This window comes from Mesoplodon densirostris, chromosome 2, assembly GCF_025265405.1.
Source record: "Mesoplodon densirostris isolate mMesDen1 chromosome 2, mMesDen1 primary haplotype, whole genome shotgun sequence".
Taxonomy (NCBI): Eukaryota; Metazoa; Chordata; class Mammalia; order Artiodactyla; family Ziphiidae; genus Mesoplodon; species Mesoplodon densirostris.
The window spans coordinates 108,719,903-108,728,054 of NC_082662.1; positions in this window are offsets into that span (position 1 = coordinate 108,719,903).

The window sequence follows — 8,152 nt, forward strand, 5'->3', positions numbered from 1 at the left end:
TGATTACAAATCTTCCAACAGGGGCTTCCCTGGTGGCGCAGTGGTTGAGAGTCTGCCTGCTAATGCAGGGGACACAGGTTCAAGGCTCCGCAACAAGAGAGGCCGCGATAGTGAGAGGCCCGTGCACCGCAATGAAGAGTGGCCCCCGCTTGCCACAACTAGAAAAAGCCCTCACACAGAAATGAAGACGCAACACAGCAAAAATAAATTAATTAATTAATAAAAATTCCTACCCCCAACATCTTCTTTAAAAAAAAAATCTTCCAACAAACTAAAGTCCATGATCAGATGGCTTCACAGGTGAATTCTATCAAACATTTAGAGAAGAGCTAACACCATCCTTCTCAAACTCTTACAAAAAAATTCAGAGGAAAGAACACTCCCAAACTCATTCTAGGAGGTCACCATCACCCTGATACTGAAACCAGACATAGATACTACAACAAAAGAAAGTTACAGACCAATATCACTGATGAATATAGATGCAAAAATCTTCAACAAAATACTATCAAACAGAATCCAACGATACATTAAAAGGATCATACACCACAATCAAGTAGGGTTTATCCCAGGGATGCAAGGATTCCTCAGTATACGCAAATCAAACAATGTGATACACCATATTAACAAATTGAAGAATATAAACTATATGATCATCTCAATAGATGCAGAAAAAGCTTTTGACAAAATTCAACACCCATTTATGATAAAAACTCTCCAGAAAGTGGGCATAGAGGGAACCTACCTCAACATCATAAAGGCCATATATGACAAACCCACAGCAAACATCTTTCTCAATGGTGAAAACCTGAAAGCATTTCCTCTAAGATCAGGAACAAGACAAGGATGTCCACTCTCACCACTGTTATTCAACATAGTTTTGGAAGTCCTTGCCATGGCAATCAGAGAAGAAAAAGCAATAAAAGGAATCCAAATTGGAAAAGAAGAAGTAAAACTGTCACTGTTTGCAGATGACACAATTCTACACATAGAAAATCCTAAAGATGCTGCCAGAAAACTCCTAGAGCTCATCAATGAATTTGGTAAATCTTCAGGATATAAAATTGACACACAGAAATCTCTTGCATTTCTATACACTCACAACAAAAGATCAGAAAGAGAAACTAAGGAAGCAATCCCATCTACCATCACATCAAAAAGAATAAAATACCTAGGTATAAACCTACCTAAGGAGGCAAAAGACCTATACTCTGAAATCTATGACTCTAATGAAAGAAATCAAAGATGACACAAACAGGGCCTCCCTGGTGGCGCAGTGGTTGAGAGTCCGCCTGCCGATGCAGGGGATACGGGTTCGTGCCCCGATCTGGGAGGATCCCATATGCCGCGGAGCGGCTGGGCCCGTGAGCCATGGCCGCTGGGCCTGCGCATCCGGAGCCTGTGCTCCGCAACGGGAGAGGCCACGACAGTGAGAGGCCCGCATACCGCAAAAAAAAAAAAAAAAAAAAAGACACAAACAGATGAAAAGATATTCCATGTTCTTGGACTGGAAGAATCAATATTGTCTAAATTACTATACTACCCAAAGCAATCTGCAGATTTAATGCAATTGCTATCAAATTACCAATGCCATTTTTCACAGAATTAGAACAAAAATTTTTGTAATTTGTATGGAAACACAAAAGATCCCAAAAGGCAAAGCAATCTTGAGAAAGAAAAACAAAGCTGGAGGAATCAGGCTCCCCATCTTGAGGCTATAATACAAAGCTACAGTAATCAAAGCAGTATGGTACTGGCACAAAAACAGACTTATAGATCAATGGAACAGGGTAGAAATCCCACATATAAACCTATGCACCTGTGGTCAATTAATCAACAACAAAGGAGGCAAGCCTATACAATGGATAAAAGGTAGTTACTTCAATAAGTGATGCTAGGAAAACTGGACAGTTACATGTAAACGAATGAAATTAGAACACTCCCTCACACTATACACAAAAATAAACTCAAGATAGATTAAAGACCTAAATGTAATACCAGACATTATAAAACTCTTAGAGGAAAACATAGGAAGAACACTCTTTGACATAAATCACAGCAAGATCTTTTTTGACCCACCTCCTAGAGTAATGAAAATAAAAACAAAAAGAAACAAATGTGACCTAATGAAACTTAAAAGTTTTGCACAGCAAAGGAAACCATAAACAAAACTAAAAGACAACCTTCAGAATGGGACAAAATATTTGCAAATGAAGAAACGGACAAAGGATTAATCTCCAAAATATAAAAACAACTTGTGCAGCTCAATATCAAAAAAACAATGCAATCAACCAAAAAATGGATGGAAGACCTAAATAGACATTTCTCCAAAGAAGACATACAGATGGCCAAAAAACACATGAAAGGCTGCTCAATATCACTAATTATTAGAGAAATGCAAATCAAAACTACAATGAGGTATCACCTCACTCCCGTTAGAATGGGCATCATCGGAAAATCTACAAACAATAAATGCTGGAGAGGGTGTGGAGAAAAGGGAACCCTCTTACACTGTTGGTGGGAATGTAAATTGATACAGCCACTATGGAAAACGGTATGGAGGTTTCTTAAAAAACTAAAAACAGAATTACCGTGTGACCCAGCAATCCCACTACTGGGTATATACTCAGAGAAAACCATAATTCAAAAAGACACATGCACCCCAATATTCACTGCAGCACTATTTACAATAGCCAGGTCATGGAAGCAACCTAAATGTCCATTGACAGATGAATGGATAAAGAAGATGTGGTACATATATACAATGGAGTATTACTCGGCCATAAAAAGGAACAAAATTAGGTCATTTGTAGAGACATGGATAGACCTAGAGACTGTCATACAGAGTGAAGTAAGTCAGAAAGAGAAAAACAAATATCGTATATTAATGGATATGTGTGGAATCCAGAAAAATGGTACAGATGAACAGGTTTGCAAGGCAGAAATAGAGACACAGATGTAGAGAATAAACGTACAGATGTAGAGAATAAACGTATGGACACCAAGGTGGGAAAGTGGTGGGGTGCACTGATGGTGGTGGGATGAATTGGGAGATTGGGACTGACATATATACACTAATATGTATAAAATAGATAACTAATAAGAACCTGCTGTATAAAAATAAATAAATAAAAGGAAAAGAAAAAGAAAAGATAATGATGGGAATACAATAACAGACATTAACACCCCACTGACATCAATGGACAGATCCTCCACACAGAAAAATCAATAAGGCAACAGAGATCCTAAATGACACAATAGAACACTTAGACTTAATTGATATTTTCAGAAAATTACATCAAAAAAAAGCCCAGAATACACATTCTTTTCAAGTGCATATGGAACATTCTCTATGATTGACCACATACTAGGACACAAAACAATCCTCAACAAATTTATTAGGATAGAAATTATTTCAAGCATCTTTTCTGACCACAATGGGATGAAACTACAAACCAACCACAGAAAGAGAAATGAGAAAATGATTACATGGAGACTAAACAACATGGTGCTAAAAAAACCAATGGGTCAACGATGAAAGCAAAGAGGAAATTTTAAAAATACCTTGAGACAAATGACAATGAAAACACAACCATACAAAATCTATGGGATGCAGCAAAAGCAGTTCTTAGAGGAAAATTCATAGCAATACAGGCCTTCCTCAAAAACAAGAAAAATCTGACATGAACAACCTAACCTAGCACCTAGAAGAATTAGGAAAAGAAGAACAAACAAAACCTAAGTTAGCAGAACGAAGGAAATAATAAAGATCAGAGAGGAAATAAATAAAATAGAGATTAAAAAGTAGAAAAAAATCAATAAAACCTAAACCTACTTCTTTGAAACCATAAACCAAATCAAACTTCTGGCCAGGCTTACCAAGAAGAAAAGAGAGAAGACCAAAATAAACAAATAAGAAAATAAGAGAAGAAAACCAACTGATACTGTGAAATATTGTAAAAGAGTACTGTGAACAATTATATACCAATAAATTGGACAACCTGGAATAAATGGACAAGTTTCCAAAAAACAGACAGCCCACCAAAACCAAATCAGGAAGAACAGATGATCTGAACAGACTGATTACTAGAAGTGAAATAGAATCTGTAATAATAATAATAATAATAATAAAACTCCCTGCTAACAAAAGTCCAGGACCAGATGGCTTCACTAAGGAATTCTTCCAAACATACAAAGAAGAAATTATACTGATCCTTCTCAAACTCTTCCAAAAGACTGAAGAGGAGGGAACACTCCCAAAATCATTCCATGAAGCCACCATTATCCTGACCCCAAAACCAGACAAAGACAATACCAAAAAAGAAAGTTACAGGTCAATATCTTTGATGAATATAGATGAAAAAATTCTCAATAAAATATTAGCAAACCAAATCCAACAACACATAGGAAAGATCATACACCATGATCAAGTTGGATTTATCCCAGGGACACAAGGATGTTTCAACATGTGCAATTCAGTCAATGTGATACATCACATCAACAAAAGAAAAGACAAATATCACATGATCATCTCAAAAGATTCAGAAAAAGCATTTGACAAAATTCATTCATGATAAAAACTCACTGAAGTGGGTACAGAGAGAACATATCTCAACATAATAAAAGCCATTTATGAGAAACCCACAGCCAACATAATATTCAATGGTAAAAACCTGAAAGCCTTCGCACTAAATTCCAGAATAAGACAAGGATGGTCACTCTCACCATTTCTATTCAATATAGTATTGGAATCCTAGCCACAGCAATCAGACAAGAAAACGAAATAAAAGATGTCCAAATTGGAAGAGAAAGGTGAAATTATCATTATATGACAGATGACATAATACTGTATATAGAAAACCCTAAAGACTCCACAGAAAAACTATTAGAACTGATAAATGAATTCAGCAAGGTAGCAAGATACAAGATTAACATACAGATCTGTTGCATTTCTTTACACTAACATGAAATATTGGAAAAGGAAAGTAGAAAAACAATACCTTTTAAAATCACATTTAAAAAACCTTAGGAATAAACCTGACCAAGGAGGTGAAAGACTCATATGCTGAGAACTATAGAACATTGATATAGGAAACTGAAGATAATTCAAAGAAATGGAAAGATATCCCATGCCCTGGCATTGGAAGAATTAATATTGTTAAAATGGCCATACCACCCAAAGCAAACTACACATTTAATGTGATCCATATCAAATTACCCATGACATTTTTCATTATAACAAGGACAAATAATCCTAAAATTTATATGGAACCACAAAAGACCCAGAATTGCCAAAGCAGTCATAAGGAAAAAGAACAAAGCTGGAGGCATAACCCTCCCAGACTTCGGACAATACTACAAACCAAAATAAATCAAAACAGCATGCAACTGGCATAAAAACAGACATATGGAGCAGTGGGACAGAATAGAGAGCCCAGAAATAAACCCAAACCCCTACAATCAATTAATCTTCAACAAAGGAGGCTATAATATACAATGGAGAAAAGACACTCTCTTCATCAAATGGTATTAGGAAGGCTGGATAGCCACATGTAAATCAATGAAGTTAAAACACACCCTCACACCATACACAAAAATAAACTCAAAATGGCTTAAAGACTTAAATATAAGACATCGCACCATAAAACTCCAAGAAGAGAAGATAGGCAAAACGTTATCTGACATAAATCATACCAATGCTTTCATAGGTCAATCTCCCAAGGCAATAGAAATAAAAGCAAAAATAAACAAATGGGACCTAATCCAATTTATAAGCTTTTGCACAGCAAAGGAAACCATAAGCAAACCAAAAAGACAACCTATGGACTGGAAGAAAATATTTCCAAATGATGCAACTGACAAGGGCTTAATTTCCAAAATATATAAACAGCTCATAAAACTCAATAACAAAAAAAACCAAACAAAATGGGCAGAAGACCTAAATAGACATTTCTCTGAAGAAGACAAACAGATTGCTAATAGGCACATGAAAAGATGCTCAACATCACTAATTATTAGAGAAATGCAAATCAAAATTATAATGAGGTACCATCTCACACCAGTCAGGATGGCCATCATTAAAACGTCTACAAATAACAAATGCTGAAGAGGATGTGGAGAAAAGGGAACCCTCTCTCACTGTTGGTGGAAATGTAAGTTGGTGTGGCCACTATGGAAAACAGTAAGGAGGATCCTTAAAATACTAAAAACACTGTTACCATATGATCCAGTGACCCCACTCCCAGGAATATATCCAGAGAAAACTATAATTTGAAAAGATACATGCACCCTAAGGTTCACAGCAGTACTATTTACAATAGCTAAGACATGGAAGCAACCTAAAGGTGCATCAACAGATGAATGGATAAAGAAGCTGTGGTAGATATACACAATGGAATATTACTCAGCCATAAAAAAGAATGAAATAATGCCATTTGCAGCAACATGGATGGACCTAGAGATTATCATACTAAATGAAGTAAGTCAGAAAGGGAAAGACAAATATCATATGATATCACTTATATATGGAGTCTAAAATATGACACAAATTAACTTATTTACAAAAGAGAAATAGGCTCATGGACATAGAAAACAAACTTATGGTTACCAAAGGGGAAAGGGGGTGGGGGATGGATAAATTAGGCATTTGGGATTAGCAGATACAAACTATAAATAAAGCAGAAAAATAGATAAAAAATAAGGTCTTACTGTATAGTACAGGGAACACTATTCAATCTCCTGTTATAAACCATAATTGAAGAGAATATGAAAAAGAATATATATCACTGAATCACTGTGCTGTACACCAGAAACTAACATAACATTGTATGTCAACTATACTTCGATTAAAAATAAAAGAAAAAAGAAAAAAAATCAGAAAATAAAACTTTTACCTTGGACTTTAAAGCTTTGCCATACGCTATTGAGCATATTCCTAAGAATGTTCCTAAATGTTCCTCAGAGAATGTGGAGCCCACAGTGTGAAAAGGAGATGGGCCATGAATTTTTTTTTTTTTTTTGTAATTCCTTACGTTTTCCTCTGATGATTCCTTTCTTTCCTGAGCCTTTTTAGAAGAACACTCACAACATTGCCTCTATAAAGACTTATTCCTCTCCCAGCAAAGGTCAGCCAACAACCTCTCATACTCACTGGCTGCACCAGTTTGGGAGTTTCCTCTCTACTTCCCCTAGGCCACTGGAAAGGCCCAAAGCCTGGGATCTAATCCCAGGCTTGTCACTAAGTGGCTGTGTGGCTTTGGCTGGCTGCAGTCTCTGTGAGCCTGCTGACCCTCATCTGTAAGAGGGGACACTAGAGTTAGATGATCTCTGAGGTCCCTGCTGACCTGGCCCCTCCCCCTCCTCATCAAGTAAACAGAACATAAACTTTAATAGGAGGACGTCCCTGCAAAATGTTCTCTCCTTCCTACAACAGGCTGCTTCTATATATGCCTGTTTCATACTAAGCATTTCTTTTCCTGGGAAATCGCAAAAGCCATCCTTTTCCTCCAAAGTGAATTGGAGAGTGAACTGGCCCCTGAAGAGGGAGTGGTAGGATCCAGCCACCTGGTGTGCAGTGGCTTTGAGCAGAGATATGACCACGGGAGGTGGTGGGAAGCTTTTCCTCCAACCTGGTGGCCCCAGTTGCTCCTCCAGACCTCAGCGCGTCCCCTCAGCTCATCCTCGTGACAGGCTCTCACCGTGCTCCTGGCTTCGGTCACCACCCAGCACTCTCTCCAGCCTCAGTTAGCCACCAGCAGGACCTGATAATGGACTCTTACTTTGACTGTGGTATTTTGTCCTCCAGGTAAAATCCCTAAGGGCTCTGCCATGCACTCCAGTCCTGTGACCCTTGCCTTCCAGGAGCCATGCAAGAAGTGAAGCCACCAGAGGTCCTTAAAACAGCAGGAAGGGTGGGCCTGCCCCCCTTCTTCACAGCTGTCTGCTGAGGAGGATCTGGGCCCCACTCCTCCACACCTGCTAGAGGGTCTGGAAGGAGTCAGAGATGTGGCCTGGTGGGGCAGGGCGAAAGGCAGAGAGCCTCTCTTGCAGTTGAGGAATAACCAGCCAAGGTCCACCGGGCCCAGCACTAAGCAAAACAGGCATAGTTTGTAGAGGACCTTGTGGCACTGCTTCTGAACGCCCCAGGGGCTTG